The following is a 22,637-nucleotide window of genomic DNA, read 5'->3' as shown; positions in this document are numbered from 1 at the left end:
TGTCATATGAATACATAAAACACTGCCAACCCAGCGACCAGCATATAAAATTTCCGAAAAATTATACTGGTTTTACATATTACCTGACACCTTGAACATCCTAGTGAGTTATTGTAGGTACGCTAAGTGGAAGCGAGAAACTCATTGAAAATGTAACGAATTTACTAATAGAACGAGCTAGCTAATAAAACTTCGATCGTATTAATAAATCACAGAGCGATTCTGACTCTGTGATACATGATAGGCGTTGTTAGAGTTGGAAATATGTATACAAAGTAAAATTAAGGCTCACTCCCCCTACTGAGAACATTCTGAATCACCAACATGGAAGAAAGCTCGACAAATACGGTCAGAAATGAAGAATATGCTCGGTATGTTCTTCGTTTTTAACCGCACAGTGAGCCATGAGTTCCTACCACAATATCGAACGATCAATAATGAGTACTGCTTACAAGTTCAAAACGGGTTGCGTGAAACAATTCTAAACAGCGTCTGCATTTATAGAGAAACTATTAATGGCTTTCGCACCACTATAATGCAACTGCTCCAAAATAACTGTTTGATCGTGAAAATTTAGCCAAGAACAATACTAATATGATGTCCCACCTATGTTCACTAACATGGCCTCATTTGACTTTTCCGTACTCAAAAATAAAGAAAACCTTAAAGTATCGTCGTTTTAAAAGAACAGATGAGATTAAAAAAAGGCATCGCCGAGAAATCTAAAAGTTGTTCCAAAGGTAGAGTTCCAGAAGCGTTTCGGAGATTAGTAAAAGCGTTGGCATAAGTGAATAATATCTAATTGGAACAATTTTGGAGGAGGTAACACTGACGTAGACAAATAAACAAAGTTGTTTAAAAAAATCACGTCATTTTTTGAACACACCTGGTACACTGCAGGTTCGGGACATCATGTACGTCGTAAACTGGGACAACTTTGCCAAATTTTATTTTTCATTCGGTTATAATCATGAGGGGTTGGATTATGATACCTGTGTGCTCCAAATTTGGTTCTAACGAGCCTTGGTATTTTAACGACCTGTACAAAGAGCAAAAAATGCTCGAGCAAATGAAAATGTTATGGAGGACGTAAGAAAAACACATTCTGGATTGGCAAAGTTGTCCCATTTTTACCAAACTTCCTGGTGCAACACTGCCAAGTTATATTATTATGCTAAATACAGCACACAGTTTTATTTCTAAAAGTGATTCTGAAACGTAATTGAGAAGTGCGTTGAAAAAACTTACGTTAGAATGAGTGGGCAGAACGAAACACTTTCGTAGACTACCACAAAACGAGTGTTCCACGAGCCGAAGAAAAAAGACTGATGAAGACGAGGAACTAATGGATAAACCGAAAATGCGCACCAAATCTGTCGTTCATTGTTTCCACTGTGCAATGAAAGCGTTGGCGCTGGAGACGACTTTAATCGTTGAAACAATCTGTTTTCGGTTATATTGTTTTTTTTTCACACGAGTTTAAGCTGTCTTTAAACCGTCCGGAATAACTGTTTTTCAGTTTTTTGTTCCTATTATTTCCAGTAATAAATATACAAATCGAACAAAGATTGAAAAATGTTGACTCTCTCAGTTTCAAGATAATTTCGTGTTAATTTGTCCGTTTTCATGGGCGTCAAGCAGCAGATCAACTACTTTCTGTTTTTATTGCCAACTGCAAATGAATTGTTGTTCAATTTATAATTTCTTTCTGTTACCACAATTTCCTTCCTCTTTTATTATTTCATACAAATGGCAGACAACTCATTAATCTTTTAAAGTAAATGAAGCATTGTACATGATTGCTACATCACTTCGTAAAAAATATTTCCACGCTAGGGGTGGCACAATTCTTTAATACCACGGAAGTCTGCCGACGTCAGCGAGAAACTGCTCTACATACGAAGAGGGGACATGTCTTGCACACTGCACGCACACTCATCTCACGACATACGGCAACAGGGATATTACGGTTTCAGCAATACTGTATGAATTGTTAAGCCGTGTGTTTGTTGTTCGGTTCTATCGGCCTTGCGATTGAAATAGCACGGAAAGCTTTCCCATTTTGTAAATTTTACGAATAAAAATTACTTCCTTTTCAAAAAGCTTTTTTGTTTTCAGAATGAGATTTCACTCTGCAGCGGAGTGTGCGCTGATATGAAACTTCCTGACAGATTAAAACTGTGTGCCGAACCGAGACTCGAACTCGGGATCTTTCCCTTTCGCGGGCAAGTGCTCTACTAACTGAGCTACGCAAGCACTACTCACGACCCGTCCTTACAGCTTCAATTCTGCCAGTACCTAGACTCCTACCTTCCAAACTTCACAGAGCACTTGCCCGCGAAAGGCAAAGGTCCCGAGTTCGAGTCTCGGTCCGGCACACAGTTTTAATCTGCCAGGAAGTTTCATATCAGCGCACACTCCACTGCAGAATGAAAATGTCCTTCTGGAAGCATCCACCAGGCTGTTGCTAAGCCATGTCTCCGCAATATCCTTTCCTCCAGGAGTGCTAGGTTCGCAGAAGAGCTTCTGTGAAGATTGGAAGGTAGGAGACGAGGTACTGGCAGAACTGAAGCTGTGAGGACGGAGCACGAGTCGTGTTTGGGTAGCTCAGTTGGTTATTCGGTCAGAGAGCTGGGTGGCCTCTGTAATAAAAATAAAAAAAATAAAAAAAAATAAAAAAAACTAACTGGAAGGATCAACAAATGAACTTGAAAGGATGTCATGTGACATCCGCAACGACCAAACACAACGATAAAAAAAAGGAAGTTGGTAGAACACTGCCTGCAAAAGGCAAAGGTTCCGAATTCGAGTCTCGGACCGGCGCACAGTTTTAATCTGTCAGGAAGTTTTTTTGTTTTGTTTTTGGAAACGAAAAATTTCAGCACCAAATAAATACCGAACAATGCCGGTTATTCAGAACTAAAAAACCGGTTTGCTTTTATTCGGTCGATTTCTCCCATCCCTAACTGGCGTCCCTATTGGATGATTAAGAAACCTGGTAGCGTGCCAATTATAATCTTATTTAAATTGTGGCAAAGTTGCCATGCTTCGCAAACTTTTCCCCGTTTACGGTAGACGCGAAAACCTTTACAAGTAAATAATTGAATATTACGCTTAGAAGATGTTTAAACAGAAAGTGAGTGTAAATGGAAGTAGGATGTCGTCTGAGCGTGACGCATGCAGGAGGTTGTATTGCAAATGAGCTCTCGTCTTCGTGCCCGGTGGCGCGTCGTGTCCGGGCGGTATGTTTGTCTAAGCTAAGAGCGTGTGTCGGCCTGGCGGAGTAGCGTAGGTCGCCGCAGAGTAAACGGGACTCCGAGGGACACGAGAGGGCCAAAGGACAGCAGACGGGAAGCGGGAGGCGCCCGGCGCCACAGCGGCGCACCCTTCCCAAACCTGTTCTCTCAGCGGGACTGAATAATCAGGCATTTCCTACACTCAGCCAGAGGCCTGCGTCTCAAAATACCAGTGCGGGATCTCGCGATACCTCTCAACTTATACAATTATTTTGGGTTCTTGCAAGTTCATCATCATCATCATCATCATTATGTCATCATCATCATCACCATCATCCTCTCCATCTAACTGGAGAACTGTTTGAATTCCATAGGGCTCCATACTTGGGCCACATCTTTTCCTAACACGCAGTAGAAGTCACAGACGGTAGTAGATAACACCGAAGCTGTTTATTTCTTGCAAGATGGAATTGGACTGGAGTTTAAGAAATCAAGATATCAAGTTGTCTCCTAGGAGGTGAAACGTGGCTGCCATTTCGCCTCGTTTCATTACTTGGCGTAATTTGGTATACACGATAAAACTTCCATAGATACGTGCGTGAATCGATTCATGGTACACCTTGGCGACTGCCTTTGAGCGGCAGGGCGATAGAAATGTCTCGTGGAGCTCTTTGGAGTGGCAGCCAATCACGTTTCGGCCGGAGGAAGTTTTAGAGAACCAGCTTTCGCTTTAGCACCCACCAAAGAGGTATATAATCAACAAAGAGAGGCTACCTGTGAGTTACAGCGTCCTTGGTGGCCGCAACAAGCAACACTGATCGCCATATTTTGTAACGTCAGGCACACCGAGCATTTCAGCTGGTCGGACGCTACAGATGCTGGAAAATCATGTGTTTTTGCTATTGAAATACAAAGTAAAAGTATTCTATTGATCGTAAAACGGTCTCAATGTATGTTGAGTATACGATTGTATTAATCGGAGTAATGATACAGTTGGGATACCGAAACTTTAGCTAGGTACCAGCATGTTTTCACATACGTAACTGTTATATTTACCAAATTTCTACATCGTATTTTCTGGATTTTCATTGTCATGTGAAATGTTAGGCAGATGATTGTATTAAAGTGCAACTCCGTACTGCATTTAGTGTGTCTTCATATGGTTTGTTCAGTGTAAAATTACGTGTTAAAACGGTAACTACAATAGGCACAACGGCCTAAGGTAGTCTTCATTGTTTTTCGTACAGAATTCCTTTGAAAAGCAACGAGCTAAGACAACATTGGTAACCAGCATAAGGCGGGCACAAGTAGCGGCCTACTCAGTATAGCTATACACGCTCTTCTCAGCTTAGGGCTTCTGGTAAATGCTCTTTTCAGAGAAACAATAATCTTAACGCAATATCAGATGAACGGCTATAGTCTTATCTTCAATTAAAACTGCTGAAAGACACAAAAACATGACGATAGAACAAAGAAATCTAGCCCATATATCTGGAATTATCCTGAACAGCAATGATAATTAAGCTATAGAACTGCACATTAAAATGTTTATTTACAACTCCATCCGTCTGCTTTATCTGTTAATACCAGAGACTTATATAAATATATTTCCTTGATAGATGCATAAGACAGAACTTCCTAGCCTGTGTAAATAAGAGTTGTACAGAATTTGCCAGAATCTGTAGGGTTAAAGTAAGAGATACAATCGGTAATTACAGAAATGCACGTATTTACATTTATGTCACCAGAATAACGTATGAGGGCATTATTACACGGAAAATGCATTTGATATTTGGGAATTATTACCCTGAACGCGTCTTGTGGCCAATAAATGAAGAAAAAGTATCGACTGGCGGTAGCAAATGTTATTGTATGACAAGCAAACCGTATGATTCCTTGTTAGCAGACGACTATATCGTTTAACGTGACGTTGCATAACATGGCGACTACGTTTTCAATTGGCTTCAAACACGGCGGTAACTTGACCGGTCTGTGTTGTTTATGTAGGCTATTGGAGCCCACGGTGTAATTCCTGAACTAGGCAGACGTAGATCTATAACAGCTGCACGCTCCTGTATTTGGTGAGATCGCACGATCTTTTTACGATAAGGGAATGCATTTCTATTATGATTTTCTGTATAAACTTACAAGTAATTCTACTTCCGGTGATTCTTACACGCATCGTAAATTCACTCGTATGATTGAGAGCTTGCGTGAACTGGAACTCGATGATCTGTGTTCCCATAAGGGCGAGTATATCAAACTAGTGTATTATTATCCGGTCTTGTCCATTGATTAATTCCCTCTCTCAGTAGAAAGTAAATCAAACGTTTTAGTACCTCTCGGTCGAGGATTATCTTCGAGTGTTATGAAAAGTGTAACGAGATAGATATATTTCTTTGTGGAACTGACGTATGTGAATAGTGAGCACAATAATTTTCTTGACCATTGCATCAGTGTTTCATGAATACAGTACACTTTTGTCTCTTAATATCTCTGTTGCTAGTCGACTTCCGCATTCCCACGGTGAATTTGGTATACTGTTATTTCGCGAGCGCTGCTTGTATGTCAGTCTTATTTGTAAAATTTTACCAACTAAATGAAGGGAAGCTAAAACAAATTTCGTGCAGTTGGGATTTTCTTCGAAATTTTTTTATGTCTTGCTCATCATCTATCCCATGTATTCATAATCCTACAGCACGACGTTCTATGCATAGAACAATATTTAATTATAATTTTCTGTACGGATGTCTTGCGCAAGTTACTGATCCGTAGTTTTTAGCTTCAAAAGGTACGCCAACAAGCAGTGCAAACCGTGACCGCATGAATTAAAATCAAGTCACCTCTCTTCAAATGTTGCATTCACATGCTTCTAATTTCCAGTCGGTGGCGTTCTTGTGTTTGCTTTTAAACGTAGCGTATACAAATGCATCGGCACATTATGCAGATTGGACACACATGATCACTGTATGAATGATGGCTATAAGGTAGGACACACTTTACATTAACGTTCCCCGTTGTATGTTATACGTTTTCAGGAGCTAACCATTCGGTATGTAATAAACAGAGTAGCTTCATCCATCATAATGTAAGGTGAGATAGCTGGTTGAGATAGGTGTTTAATGGTTATCTAGGGTCAGATTAAGTCAGCTGTGTAGCAAATGGACTTAAACCATCAAGAGTTATCTATAAAGTTAAAATAAGGGTACGTTGCAGAGTCCATGTTGACTCGAAAGTTTGTTGAGAGCCGAACTGAAAATCAACAGAACACGAACCCACAACTTAAGGTTCCAGAAGAGCAAACATGAAATACGGAAGATAATGATTCAGTGTCACATAGACGACGACGTCATTAATGACGGGAAACCGTATCGGACAGAACAATGCTGGAGAATGAACTCACACTCGCCATTTTCAAAGTAACCATCCATACATTTACTTTAACAAAATAAGGGGAAACACGGAGGGTAGTGCTACCTCGTTCGATAATCCAGACGAAATCAGAGACTTTCGCCAACGCTACAAGCATGGATGACATGCTTTACGTATGTGTAAATATTTCTTTAAATATCAAGCTCATGCTGAAGACATATCTTTTCTGCAGCACAGTCAACGGATATGTTAATATGTAGTTACTTTTTTACACAGAAAAAGAGAGAATATGATTTGAAATTTTCTGCCAACAAGTAAAAGGCAACGGTTTTTAAAGAAATTGGTTACAATAACAGAAATGTTTGTTAACTTTTCAGAACAAGTATAATATTTTAAATACTTATGACGATATAATGCCGGTGGTAACGGACTAAACTTGAACTAAAAACTCAGCAATTTTTTTATAAAATAAGCGGTAGTATTCTCAGAAATTGTAAGAAAGCAGTTTTTAGAGACAGTGAAAATTCCTCTTCTTATGCGAAAGAGGCGTAGAAATCACGAAAGTATTTGGATGCAAGCGGCGAAATTAAATATTTTACGAAGCACGTGTGAGTGTAAACCGATAGATAGGAATCGAAGTCGTATAGGTAGAGAAGAAAAAGTAGAACCCTCTCTGGGTGATGTAAAAAGAGGAATTGTATAAACATTTCCCCAGGATACAAGGATACAAACCATGATAAAACAATTAATTAAGCTTCTAAAGGAAAATAGGGATGTAAGCTCCTCTGAGTAAGATATAAACAACCAACAGAATTTGTCACAGACTAATCTACAAAGAAAAATAAATGAAGAAGAAGAAAATACCCACCACTGAGCATATCACACTTCTCGAATGTATGTTACATTTAAATGAAAGAAGCATAATTGTGACAGGTAAGAGGAGACACCAATCTGCTGTCGACAGTGAATGTCAAAGTTCATTGTAACATCTCTATGATCATTCTGTATTATGCACATTTGCAGTGATTTACAGGTATGGAATATTGCCACGTTCATAACCGTGGCAACAACGAAAAGAATCCCACTAATAATACCCTTGACACCGACTGTTCCTTTATCAAAACATTCGACAAACAGTCCTGATCGGTCTCTCAAAATTTTACAGAGGCATTAGGACTCACCAAGTATATATTACTTTCTGGGGTAAGTGACTCTGGTAAATTGTCTCTGACTCGTCAGTTAGCTGTTCAGTTGTTAATCTGAGCAGTTACTGGAAAAAATGTGTTGAGAAAGTCTGAAAGATGACCGAAAAATAGTGTGTTGTAAAAACTTTGGAAAGAAAATAATACAAATTATAAACGAAATCAGAGAATCAGTTGATGAATTTGTGTCTCTGTCAAGATAATTGCCGGGACGAAAAACAAAAGAAATGAATAAAATATAACAACTGTTAATAAATGTCTCTAGAAAATGAAATACAATTTTGAAAAGTGGACTTCTGACGTGTCTGATACCTGAAGTTACAATTAGTGCCAGTTGTCACTTACGGCCACGAAACTCGGATTTGCACTGCAAAAAATATAAAAAAACTGATGGTTGCACAGTGAAAAATTAGAGACACGCATGAGAGAAATTACTAGGACAGAAAAAAACTGGCACTGGAAAGGAAGACGTAATTGTGTCTGATAATAAAATGAAGCTGTGTCGAATTACAATACATAAGAAGTAACCTACGTATCTACTTCACGGGATGCGGAAGGGTGACATCAGAATACACGATGGAGAAATATGGGTAGCTATAGCCGAAAGCCGGAAGAAGCTTGGGGATGGACATGAACCACCAAAAGACCTCAAAGGGTAATGGAAACTAGCGTAAGCTAATTATTGGATGTGTACGTGATCTTGCACCTGCACCAATGCTTTTCTCTTAGAGCTCTTGCGCCGTCTAATTTTGCAGTGAAAGAGATCTTCACTCCTTAGTTATCCTTCTAAATGACACACCCGCAAAGGCGAATTGTGTATGGGATTAGCTTTGTTAAACGCCTGTTTTTGGATATTAAGGTAAGAAGACGTTTTCCTCATACCGATCTTACAGCTGATAACTAACTGGCAGTACCATTAACCCCTCACAAAATTTAGAATTGTGATTACATCGCTAATTATATAAGTATTCTGCCATGCTCTGTTACAATAGTGCTATTTTGCCTCTTAATTGCTTGAGGGATTAAAATGCGTCTGGCGTGCCCATGAGGACCTTTCAGTAAACAACATTAATATACGAAATACATGCGTAATACATTCAAACTGCGAGAGAAAACCTACTGGCGAAATCGTAATCTCTTAGTTTCTGTTACAGAAAATGATAACAATACGATAAAAAACAAAAACATGGTTTTAGACGTGACGTGATATAGGATAAGAAAATGACCGATAGTGCGCAACAAAAAACACATGATAAGTAACGGGGTACACAGGCTTAAGTAAGTGAAAGAGTGAGTTATGCCAACACAGTTACTAGTACTGGCGCTAAGAGAAGACGAAACGGCATACCACTTATACAGAAGCGTCGATAAGTTCCATCAACGTCAGAAAATACGACACTGTAATAAAGTCAGAACGTTTGAGAGCAATCAAATGTTTGTCACCAAGCTGCAAAGGGCGAGTGGGGAACACAGAAAGAATGGAAGACGAAAATCTCGAGAAAGATGTTACAGCAGAGGAAGAAAAATACAGACTTCGCCCAGATGTAGGCTTTACATAAAAAGTGAAACAATAGCTGCATCCTTTAACAAAAGATTGCTACTGTAGAAATAAACCGAAAGAACCTCTTGAAAAAAGTGCCATTACAATTCTGCACTATGTAGAGGAATCACAAACGAAATAGAATAAATGAGTCAAGATCTTGAAATAAATAATGAGCCAGTGTGGTAGAAACTAAACCAGATATTCCAAGACCCAACAAGCAGGAAACGATCACACTAACAAAGAATGAAGAAGTATTGGCTTCATCAAATAGAGAATAACAACATGAAGTAATTGCCGATTAACATAGTCGACAGTAAATATTACATATTAAAGGAATGAAGAACAACATAGTTATTTCTCCAGACAATCGTCAGAAACATTAAATATTTTAACTCATCTATGAAACGAAGAAATAATATAGACAAACACATGATACCAGCCGTTTTTAATTTTGGAATAAAATATCTTTGCTGTAACGATAATTTTGAAATGTATTATAACAAAGGGCTATTAAATTAATTTTGAACTTTACGAGACTATTCAGCGAAGTGTAATTCCGTCGTTCTAGACGGTGTCTAACGCTTAGGTGTGGTCAAACATTAGAAAATATTTTGCAGAGGCTAACATTCAGTGGGCACAGACACATACGACTGATAGAAACGTCTTGCCCACAGCAAGATGCTATGTTCAGGCAATGAACAACGGTGTATAAAAATTTTACGGAATCTATAATACATAAATTTAACCCACAGAAAATAACACTGAAATATGAACCTAATGCTTATAGATACTGATCACTAAGAATCACAAAGATAGTAAGTGTGCTTGCTACTTAGTATCGATACTGAAAAGGGTGTTTACGTTAAATGAAAATACGTACGTTCTTGCCTGTCCAAAATTCAGTAAAAAATAAATTTTTATCTGTGATGTACATGAATTACAGGGAAGAAGTAAAATTGCTGCTGCAAATTTCGATAGGTGTAAATCTACATATAATTAAAGAAAGACAGTTTTGTAATGCAGCATTAGCTATAGAGGCACATCTCTTAATTTTTACTTCTATTGAAGTGACAGAAACATAGTTCAATAGAATTTTATAGAAAGTAGCTCCGGTTGCAAAACTATACGCTTATACAGTCTTAATGTCTGAAAAGCAGAAAGCATGCAAGATTTTACAGAATTATTTAATGTACGACTTTGCACATTTTGATTGTTTAATAGATCAGAAAAGTTGCGAACTGAAACGAGATCATACAACAGTTTATCGAACGTCAAAGTGTTATGAGTGAGCTCTGCTGTGATTATTTCTCTAATTTGTGTACGCAGTTGCAAAACAAAAGAAATGTGTCAGAAATTCTCAATACTTAATTCGATTAAAAGACGATTATGTAAGTGAATGTAGTTTCTCATTGATCCGATTAATAAAGAATTTTAAGGAGTTTATAATGTCTTAAACTCGTTTTCCATTTCATACTGGGCTTGTATGATTTCTTCAGTCATTCGTCAGCCATTTCAAAACGGCATCCTACTACAGCTAATCTTTGGAACTAATGAAACCGTAAACATCAGTTTTCCTCTTTTTTGCGTACGTAACGACGATTAATTTATCCAATAGTTTTACGGCTAGTTCAAACTGAATTTAGTAAATTACCTCCGAAATGATAGACCACCGAATCAAGATATTTATTAAAACACGTCTGGCAGAAGAGCAATGTTATTTCAGAGCGGACCCCTCAAGTATAAAATATTTTAACATAACTGATAGCTTGAAGAGCTCAGTACGGAAACAAGAATACCTTTCGTCAACTATGAAAAGTTACCGAGCATGTGATCTGTCGAAAATACTGAATTTGGAAGGCAGGAAGTAACTTTTTCCTCTTTTTGCAGCTTTCTACTGGAGAAACGAAAAGTTCCAAATGACTGGTGAAATAAACAGCCAAAACGCGAACGGAACTACAAGCCTGTATTAATGTCCTCTGTCTGCTGTAGAATTTTTGAATACACTACGTAAAACTATTCGCAGGAAAGGCAAACTCCAGGATGAGATTCAATGGATGAATCCTCAGGAGGTGCAGGGCAGACACGAAGGAGCTAACTCGCAAATGCTTAAAGCGACCAATACACGACTTCTGCTCCTCAATCTAGGTTCCTTACCAGATAGAGCAGATAGAAAATAACCAAAGAAGAACAGCGCGGTTCGTTACAGGTTCGTTTATTAAACTCAAAAATGTCACGAAGATACTCATCAAACTCCAGTGGCAGAAGCTACGAAATAGCTTGTATGCAACACAGGCTGGTCTACTGTTATTAAAGTTCCGGGAGCGCACTTTCCTAGAAGAGTCAAGCAATATATTGCTTCCTCCTACGTATATCTAGCGAAAAGGTCATGCAGATAAAATTACAGAGATTCCAGCTGACATGGGGTGTTACCAACAATAATTTTCCAAGCACCATTCGCGACTGGATGCTGCCACTAAAGGGGAGAAGCGACAGTGTTAGACGAAGTACTTTCAGCCAAACACTATAAGGCTTCTGGGAGAGTATAAATGAAGGTGTGAATTTAACGTGTCGTAGACATCGGAGTCAATCGAGTCTACGCTCTAGCTCAGCAGGACAAAGTTTTCTGGAAGACATTGAGCGATTTGAACACTGGAGTCCCACATACGTAGAAAAGTAGGGGATCAATAGTGATGAATCACAAACTGGAATACAACAAGGATGGGGCAACCCACTTTTCAAATGATCTGCTCTGACATCTGCCTTATTCGATTACGAGAAACCATGTAAAACCTAAATCCAGAAGTTGGAATGGGGATTCCAAAGCTGCTACTTCTTGACGACAATCCAGTGCCTTAAGCGGTACAGGACTCGCACGGGATTGTTGAAGGGATGGAGCTATCGCAACAACTGATCACTGCTAATCCTATGTCTTTAGTTTAAACACCGATAACATGACGGAAAACAATAGCGAGAAGGCTTGCGTCAAAACTGCAGAAAACCAAGTGTAGAATTGACATTTGTACTGACAATATCCTTTGGCAAGGGTTGAAGAGACGAAATAGATTTCTGAATAATTGGACGCCACAGAAAGCCGAAAAGCCATTAATTCACAGAATACAGACGATCAATTGATATTAATAAGATTGAAGATGGACAACAGAACTGGTTCCATTGGTTAAATATTATTTCCAGCGTCGACTGAAGTACCATGAAATGAGTTTTGTAATTCAGCTATCCAAAGAATGATATATTTTATGACTGGAGTAACAACGACATTAGAAAATACAGCATTTCCAGAATTAAGCGTAACAACAGTAATAAAAGAAATAAGAGGTTTAATAGTGTAAGAGAAGATAAATCTTAATCACTCGCCGTTTTATATCTTTTCAATGAATGAAAGTTTGCTTCGAAGTCACACGCAATAGTGAACGATTTTTTCTTGCTGTTAAGATTTCGGGTGCATCTGCAGATGTTTCAAGACACAAAACGAAGGAAGTTTTACGACTATATGCAGAACGACACACAGGTTATTTTAGGAGGAACCTGCAGCAAAAGCACTTTCAAAGCAATAATTTTTTTAAAAAAATCTTGTAACCTGTGAGTCACCTGAGTCGTTACAAAAATGAAAAAGTTAATTACAGAACACAAGAATGCACAGCTTCCTAATATTGCTATTACACTTAGCTGTAAACTACTATCCCGCAAACAAGGAAAATACTTGGACATTGTTGGTAAGGCCTACTATGCATTAGTTAACGCGTGACGTGAAAAGCGATGATAACTCGGCTATAGAGTGTTCATCGCAACCCTCCACGCACAACTACTAACGAAAGACGCTGTTGTTGTTGTTGTGGTCTTCAGTCCTGAGACTGGTTTGATGCAGCTCTCCATGCTACTCTATCCTGTGCAAGCTTCTTCATCTCCCAGTACCTTCTGCAGCCTACATCCTTCTGAATCTGCTTAGTGTATTCATCTCTCGAAAAGACGCTGTATGTAGATAAAACTATGCAAACTTCATCTCAGTACTGAAACTAATGTAAATATGAACGTAAAAACAGGAAGAGAAAGAAATGAGACGAAAAAGGAAGAAATAGAAGTAAGAATGTTGGCAGCTGCAGGTTGGCAACTGTTGGTGGCTTCCTGCATTGAATTTAATCTTCTTCCTCCAGCTAACAGACAAAATATATAAAGACATAAATCGAGGGAAGAAAATGAAACACCTGCACTGGAAAACATAGCTTAGCTATTCTACCGCATAAAGTGGCATTGATAGAAGTAATTATCCGTTCACCGAAGTTGGGAAAAGGGCAAATGACTGTGTTCCTAACTATTACATGCTGAACAGAGTAAAACAAAAAGAGATTGTTAAGAATGGCACAAAAGCAGCAGCGCAGCGAAGCAGTCAAGATGATAATTGCAGTGAAGATCAGAAGAAGAACAAGAAGAAGGTGATGCTGAACAAACTTCTGGTAGAGATAATACTGTTTCTCTGGTATCTAAAAGAATAAAGATCTAATTACTTTTAGAATAATACGTAAAACTTATATAATCTGCCTATAACAAAAGACATTTTTCTGTGTTATTTTATGAGAATGTGTCTGTATTATGTCGAAAGATTGTATATTTACTACACTAAATTACCTTTGGAAAAAATGAGAGGATGCCTTAATCTGTAGTGTCCTGACAAAGAACACTACCAGTAAAAGAAGCTTATCGAAAATCTTAAGTGAAGTAGGTACATGAAAACAAGAAAAGATAAGTACTTGACGGCAAAACATATATGGATTGTCTCACTTAAATCGTTAACCTAAAATACTTACAAAACGTTTAAGGTACTAAAATAAGGTTTTCTACTAGTTATTGTATGATAAGTGGCAAGTATTGTTAATAAAATGAAATTTTTCACCTTACCGATTTGTTAAAGTGATTAAGATTTTCAAGGGATCAAAGGCGGGAAATAAGAACCAAATTCAAACTACAAGAATTCATTTAGGACTGAGGTGATATAATCAGACGAGAAAGCGAAGATTATACGTACGCGAACGGAGTAATTAGGTACTTAGCCGAACAGTAAGACCATATGCAAGCACGGACACAGCTAAGGAACAGAAAATGTCGTGTGGAAGAAGGCAAATATTAAAGAAAAGATGATAAGTTCAAGAAAATAACAACGGGAACATGATAACGTATAGTGAACTAAAAGAAATTATTTGGGTCTGTAAACGAAAGTATATGACGAGATATAACAAAATTTGGTAAGAGAAATAATTGAAAACAGTAAGCGTACGGGAAAAAACGGACATTTAGTTTGAGTAGACACTACGTTTTATCAGTGAAAATGACAAATAGCACATTTACTAACAACGGGGAAAACCACAGACATATTGATTTTTAAAAAATGTTTGTTAGTTCAAGAGAGGGACCAAAACAGAAATAAGTTAATAAATAAAACAACAATATTTCGGAAATAATGCGAGATACGTAAGAAGAAGAAGTAAGCAAGAAGAAGAAATAAGGGGGAAGGAAGAGTGCCTGGAAACAGTGATTTAATAGATACGACTAAAACTGGATGACAAATAATAGAAAAATAACTTGCAAAATTATTTACAGGATGTCTGCGGAGGTAGAAAATTCCAATAAAACTGGAACAATGCTGTAATTGCGCAACTTCTGGAAAAAGCTCTACAGCCCCCTCAGCTTTTAACGTTAAGCACTTAGAAAAAACTGTGAATTTTAATCAGGCAAAGCAACAAGGAGGCTTGAGAAGTTATCGGTATAACAGAACGAAGTAATGAGTATGAATTACTCTTCTGTCTATTCTTCATGCTATTTAAATAATATCCGTACTGCTAGACGTTTAGAAAAGAGTAAATTCAGTACATTAATATACTGAAGGATGTATACGTGACTGCCACACCTTTTAGTATGCGCCTTCGCAGTAGTAAGCAGTTGAGTGTTGACAGAAAAACAACGTAAGGAGATGCTATGTCATCCAAACTATTCTCGGCAGCACTAGAAGAAATTCTTAGTCACTAAACTAGACAAAATAAGATGTAATATGTGTTAGGGGAACATCGTTTTAGTGATAACGTTATACCATTTGTCTCTCGAGCAAATAAACTGTAACAAATGATGGAAGAACTTAATAAAGTTTGAAAGCAGCAGAGAATATAAAAACGAACAAAATTAGTATAGCATCACAAAACTTGATGATGAAGTTTTATTTAATTTGGAGCAGTTTAAATTAACGACCTGATGGACAGCACAATACATAAACAGAAGGATAGTAATGGTCTTGAGTGCTTTTGCTACACTACACAGAGTTTTCAAAACTAAACTTTCGATGTGTGTAACGGAATATTTAGTCAGTGTGCCAGCGTGAATTATCATTTCGGCTTAGAGCAGTAAGACGTAGACTTTCAATACGAGAACTATCTAAAGCCATAAGTTTACTAAGTAAGCATTGGCACGATGCATCTCAATAACTAAGAGACGCTGGAAAACTAGCAAATTGATCAAGGAACAAACTGGAGTAAAAATCAGAATTACGACTGATGATAATTTGCTGGAGGAATGTGGAACATCGTACCCAGGCAATTTGTTGGAAAGTACTTCGCAGGATTCCACGAGACTTCAAAAGAGCGAAATAACGGTATAGCAAGAAAGTTTATTTCGGACAAATACTCACGTAAATTCTTTAATGGCTACATCGCTTTTGACAGATGAGACATTTTCAATAGCGCATAGATACTTGTTGGCTGACGGCTACGTCATAACATGTGGCTAATCGTTCTAGTAAGAGCTTCACGTAAATGGAAACTCTCCGCGCGTTATGACTTAGGCATCGACCAAGAAGTATCTAAGAGCTATTGAAAATGTCTTCTCAGTGGCAACAAGTTTAGCTTAAACAATTTATGTGTTCATTTAACTCCAGTAAAATTTATTATTAACGGTAATGTGCTCGCTCGCTGCTGTTCACAGCCTATAACATGGCAAATATAAACAAATGGAAGGTCGGTAGTTAACATTACGAACATGCACCAACAACAGAGATGCACAATTTTGGCAGATAAACGCCTGAGAAATATGTGGGATCTGTGCTGAGGCAAAAACGAAATAGCTACTAGCCTTTGTAATGATGAACGATCTCCAAATAAAATATCAAGTCAGTATTTTTTATAATATGATCTGCTTTCTCAATTCAAATTTACAAATTTCTTGGGTGCCAACACTCAAGTGTTAACATACAATAAAAAAAAACTGACAGCAAGAAAACCGTTACAAAACTTCTAAATGAAGCAATGCATCAACAAAAGGCTTATTAAATTTACAATTTTTGTTCTTTGGAGAGGAGCGGTCTGTAAAGAACATACATCTCAATGTACAATCGTGGTCCGCAAAGTGCGCACTTACAGATAGGCAACACCTTTTTCGACATGCGCCTCGGTTCCACATGGGTCATGCACACGAGCAGAAATTGCACATACCTCATACACACGAACCGAAATCGCGCCTACGGTCTCACCACTGCGGGACATCGTATTTCATCGCCCTGTCTCCACATTACGAGACGAGCTTTAGGATAAAGCAGAATGCTGGAGATGTCAAACCGTCCAAATTTCGAACCACATCTACAAGCTCCTGACATTAAGCGTGAAATCGTCCACCTGACACTAATATAAATGGGCTTAGATCTGTGACTCGCGTTTCTACGAACTTTTTAGTTACAGCAACTTTCACAGGTAATACTTCAGAAATTACACTCCGGCGTGTTTACGTACATGTGCTTTTAGATGCGTCGTAGGAAACTGTATGGGAGGAGAACATCTGCCGCTCTATCTGTGAGCAACATGACTTGCATCCTGTTTAGCCGCGAAGGGAACTAATAGTATCTTGAAAAGAAGCTATAAGATTAACATCAACAAAAGTAAAACAAGGATAATGTAATTCAGACCCATTAAACCAGTCTTTTATGGGTGAAACAGAATATACAATCAGAAACTAAAAGTAGAAGATTAATTTTTTTATATGGACAACAACAAACCTATTGACTAGAGAGACTTTGTAGAAAGAAAAGCATGTCTGAAATAAAGAGATGCTGTTAACGTTGAATATAAGTTTAAGTGTTAGGAAGTCTTTTATGAAGGTACTTTTCTGAAGTATAGTCTTGTACAGATGTGTAACGTAGGGGATAAACAGTCCAGAGTAGAAGATAATATAAGATTTTGAAAAGTGGTGTTACAGAAGAATGCTGCAGATTAAATTGGAAGATAAAGTAACTTATGACGTGGTGCCGAATCGAACGGAAAAACAAAAAATGAGTTTATACCACAATCTTAATAAAAGAAGAAAAAATAGGACACAACCTTACACATCAAGATGTCAATTTCGTAATGGGGAAATGTGTGGATAGTAAAAATAGTAGAGATACCTCGGCTTGAATACAACAAGCAAGTTAAAATGGGCGTAGGTAGCAGAGATGTAAAAATGAAGCGACTTGCACAGGCTAGACTCGAATGGAGAGCTATTCCAAAGCAGTCGTCGAACCGAAACCACAACAAGCAAGAGTACTACAGCACTGTCTTCCACACTCAAGGCGTATTATTCGGAATGTAGCTTCGTTTTCACATTGTCTTTAGACTCACGTTCATACGCCATGATCCTGCAGCGGGCGACTGAGCGACGATTGGGTAATGGACGGTAGGGCCATTCGAGCACGGAATTCCCGAACGAACGTGAGAAATGTCGAGTGCAGCTACTCCCCGCGCCCAAAGCGATAGCAGTGAGATATGCCGTACTTTCAATGAAATAACTGTGCTCAGCAAGCACTGCTAGTATCTACAATGCCTGTTTAGACGAGCTTCACTTCCGGAATTCATGCAAACATGCAAAAGTCATCACGTTATCGAAACCATCCAAGGACTCATTGTTTCCGAAAAAAAAAGAAAGAAATTATTTCTCTACCAAGTTGTTGCGGCAGAATCCTTAATCATCCTACTTGTTCTTCAAGATCTCCTGAATACCAGATAAATCATCTTACAACGATCGCTTGGGTTTCGTGTAGATCACAGCACCATTAACAGAACTCTTCGACTACTCGAGCAGCAAGATAAAATGAGCACAGTACTGGGCTGTCCTACTGGACAACGAAAAGGCATTCGATGAGGTTTGGTGCATGAGACTCAATTATATTCTCCTCCGTGTGCAACAGACAGTTGTTATAAAAGGCAACAAGAGCCAGCAACACAGTATAGTTGCAGGGGCCCCTCAAGACTCAGTCACTAGTCCTTTACTCTGCTCTACATACACCGACGATAGTCCACAAGAAGCAGGAGTCCAATTGTTCTTATTTGCCGACGGTACAGCAACCTATGGAAGCAGCTCCAGTTTAAAGTACATTGCACGAAAACTTCACAAACATCTGGACGATATTCATCGATGGACATTTCTCTAGAAGATCACTGTAACTGTCGCTAAGACTCAAGCTATTCTTTTCACTAATGAAAGCGTGCTCCATCATGTTGAAATAACAGCCAACAGCGTCGATATACTTTGGAAAACAAATATAAAATAGTTGGGCCTGATATGAGTATGAAGACTAAATTTTAGGAAAGAGATTGCATATATCACAGACGATCAGGCTTACTCTACCGGATGTATTTACTCATGAGAAGTGGGCTCAGCATGACAGTGAAGATATGAATTTGATATGAATTTTCTTAGAATTCCTACTGCCGGTCATCACCTACGGATCCGGAATCTGCGAGCACCAATATAAAAAGGGCTGGTCACCACCTACTGGTCCTTAATCTGCGAGCAACAATATACAAAGGTCCAAATACTTCAGGATAGATTTCTAGGTGTTGCTACCCTCTGAATACACCTGTATAGAATGATCTTGAAATCCACAACATACAGAAATCATTCGAAGTAAAGGCAAACCTTCTACAGAGCGTTTAGAAAAAAGGTGACATATCTCTACAGGAGGTAGTATTGACCAAAAATAGAAGAAAAGATCCTGTAATCATACGTCCAGTAACCAACATCTGTTGAAAATCCGCAGCTCACAACTTTCATTTTCTTTAAAGGTCAGGCAAGATTCGTAAGAGATAGTATAGTAAATTACTGAAGTAGGCAGGTGTGGACAGATGCAATTTCTCAAGCAGTCATGGAGGAGTGACGTCAGGACAGCCTGTATGGGCAGAAATTGTTGGTGACGGGCTCACTGGACCCTACGCTTCGATAAACAGATCGACAATGCTTTGTATCACCAATTACTGCGCAATGAATTATCAGAGCTATTGGAGGGTGTTACTAACGCAGAAAGACGACTGCTGTTATGTACGACGGATGAACACTCCATTTTCTACGGATTGTGCGACATTATCTCACCGCAACGTTTCATGGGCTATGGACTGGTCGAGGAGGTCCGGTGGCGTGGCTTACCAGTTCACCGAACCCGAATCCGTTTAGTATGAGACAATGGAGACATTTGAGCGATTGATGTATCGCAACCCATTGCTAAAGTGGGGACGTTACACGAGTTGGTCACGAATTCATGTGGCGCAATCCGAATGGAGTCAGGTGTATTTGTGTATTTGAAAAAGTGAATGATTCATTGCGAGGAGGATTTGAAGGATGTGTCAGGATGCACGGTAACCACATGCAGCAGTGCCTATAGTGTCTGCTTCTACGTAAAAAGACAGACTGGAATGACAGGACAGATTGCCCCACATCTTAACAGGTATTGGCTTCCGATCATTACAGGAACTTCTGGTTTTCGTCCTCATCAGTAGCTGAGTTGTCAACACAGCTCAAAAATGGTTCAGATGGCTCTGAGCACTATGGAACTTAACTTCTGAGGTCAACAGTCCCGTAGAACTTAGAACTACTCAAACCTAACTAACCTAAGGACATCACACACACCCGTGCCCGAGGCACGATTCAAACCTGCGACCGTAGCGGTCGCGCGGTTCCAGACTGTAGCGCCTAGAACCGCTCGGCCACTCCGGCCGGCCGCAGCTGACAGCCAGGTAGTGGAACCGGGTTCAATTCCCGGTACTGCCGGGATTTTTCGTAGGTGGGATGACTGGTACGGGGTAACTACAGCCTCTTGAGGACACCTGACGAGCTACTCGACCGATTAGTAGCGGTTACGGCGACAAGAAACCCGACAACAACAGGGAGAGTGGGTTACTGACCACATGTACCTCCATTCCGCATCTGATGGTAGAGTATGACATGTCGATCGCTGGTGCCCGATCGGACCGTTTAGGGCTAGAATGGGGAACTTTCGGATCTTTATATTTACTAAGATGGAATCTGTTCTTTCGGATATGTCCGAAACAACAGATACCATCGGTGACGAAGCAGCACGTTGGAATGAAATTACAATGAAGTGAACACCCTTAGCTGCTTACAGGCGTTGACATACGTCAACGGGGACAGATGAAAATGTGTGCACCGACCGGGACTCGAACCCGGGATCTTCTGCTTACGTGGCAGACGTTCTATCCATCTGAGCCACCGAGGACACAGAGCATAGCGCGACTGCAGGGATTTATCTCTGGCACGCCTCCCACGAAACCCACATTCCCAACGTATTGGCCCGCACTGCATTCATAGTGCCCCCGCCCATTATACTCATTACTCGCGGCACGTTGCCGATTCTCGTAAGAGTTCGGGCATGGTTCGTGCATTCGCACACAAGAAGAAGATGGTCAAGTGGCCGGTGAGCCTTAACTATACATGTCCGAAAGAACAGATACCATCTTAGCAAATATATAGTTAAGGCTCACCGGCCACTTGACCATCTTCTTCATTGTGTGCGAATGCACAAACAGTGCCCAAACTCTTACGGGAATCGGCAACGCGCCGCGAGTAATGAGTATAATGGGCGGGGGCACTACGAATGTAGTGCGGGACAATACGTTGAGAATGTGGGTTTCACGGGAGGCGTGCCAGAGATAAATCCCTGCAGTCGCTCTATCACCTGTGTTCTCGGTGGCTTAGATGGGAGCCGGCACGGTAGCTCAGCGTGTTCGGTCAGAGGGTTAGCTGCCCTCAGTAATAAAAAAACTGAGTTAATCGATCAACAACGAACTCAAACGGATGTCTTACGACGTCCGCCCCGAGAAGATACAACGAAGAAAAGCGAACAAAATGAGATAAAAAAAGATGGATAAAGCGTCTGTCATGTAAGTAGAAGATCCCGGGTTCAAGTTCCGATCGGGGCACACATTTTCATCTGTCCCCGTTGACGTGTGTCAACGCCTGTAAGCAGCTAAGGGTGTTCATTTCATTGTAATTTCGGATTTTTACCAACCTACGTTTTCGTTTGATTTTCACGAATAGGAAAATGTGATACTTTCTTTCACACACCCAGTGCAATCGTTCAGAACTGCCCCCCTCCCCGACACCTCACTCGCTAATCCAGGCCTCGACCATCACTCAGCCAGACTCCAAGACAAAATTTCTCCTGATGATAATGGACCGTGAATTCAACTTTTAACTTCTAGCACTTAAACATCCTTCAGTTTAAATCGGAAACTCGTCACAAAAAACACTCACACGAGCTCGACCCCCATTCACAAAGTAGAAACGTGAACACAAGAAAAATCGCTTAGTTAACTTTGCTGCTCGAACTAAAGGGTTGCAGTGCCGATTCGATTGCACGTTCTGTCGGTAGGAAGAAATGTTTCGCGAGGAGCGGCGCACGGCGTCGCACGAACACACACGGGGCGCACAGTGGACGAGACGGGCGCACAGTGGATGCAGACAGAGGACAGAGCGCGTCGCGTCGCGTGGCGGCAGGGCGCAGCGCGAGCCAGCCGGCCCCGGGCGGCACTGAGTGCGGCTGCGGCCGCGCGGCTGGCCGGGAGGCGCGCGGCCCACTCGCCGGCGCGGCTGCAGCGGCCGCGGCCCACGTCGGCACAGCCGCCCCGCGGCGCGGGCCCACACCGTGCGTGGTCGTGGCCGTGGTCGCCGAGGGCTGCCCGCCTCATCTGCCTTTAATGCGACGCCCCGGCGCTGTCCGTGTCTCGCCTGTCCTCCTCCGTAGCCTCCTCCGCGGATCTCTAATCTTCCTGAAGTGCCGCTCCCAACTGGCTCTCTATACCTGACACGTCCGGCAGCGAGTTGTAAAGCTAACGCTGACGCGGAGCTGAACTAGTTTTGTATCGTCTCTTCCTGCTATTTCATGATGAGGAACCATTTCGTCACGTGAAACACGAAATAAGTTCTGCGATACTTGGGTAAGGTGTCACCTACATCTACATCTACATC

The 22,637-nt window shown here is 40.2% G+C and overlaps 1 long non-coding RNA gene across 2 annotated transcripts in view; it reads right to left on the bottom strand.

Moving 5' to 3' along the window:
• Positions 1–22,186, bottom strand: part of LOC126459055 (uncharacterized) — a 72,008-nt gene extending 49,822 nt beyond the window's left edge. Inside the window, exon 1 of one of the 2 annotated variants that reach the window (XR_007585768.1) lies at positions 21,924–22,186. This is a non-coding gene — a long non-coding RNA (uncharacterized LOC126459055). The remainder of the gene's footprint in view (positions 1–21,923) is intronic. The other variant, XR_007585770.1, reaches the window with a different exon arrangement.
• Between the last annotated feature and the right edge of the window lie 451 nt (positions 22,187–22,637).

The sequence above is a fragment of the Schistocerca serialis genome, chromosome 1 (assembly GCF_023864345.2).
Source record: "Schistocerca serialis cubense isolate TAMUIC-IGC-003099 chromosome 1, iqSchSeri2.2, whole genome shotgun sequence".
Taxonomy (NCBI): domain Eukaryota; kingdom Metazoa; phylum Arthropoda; class Insecta; order Orthoptera; family Acrididae; genus Schistocerca; species Schistocerca serialis.
The sequence above is the reverse complement of the archived record's forward strand: the minus strand, read 5'-3'. Positions and strand labels throughout refer to the sequence as shown.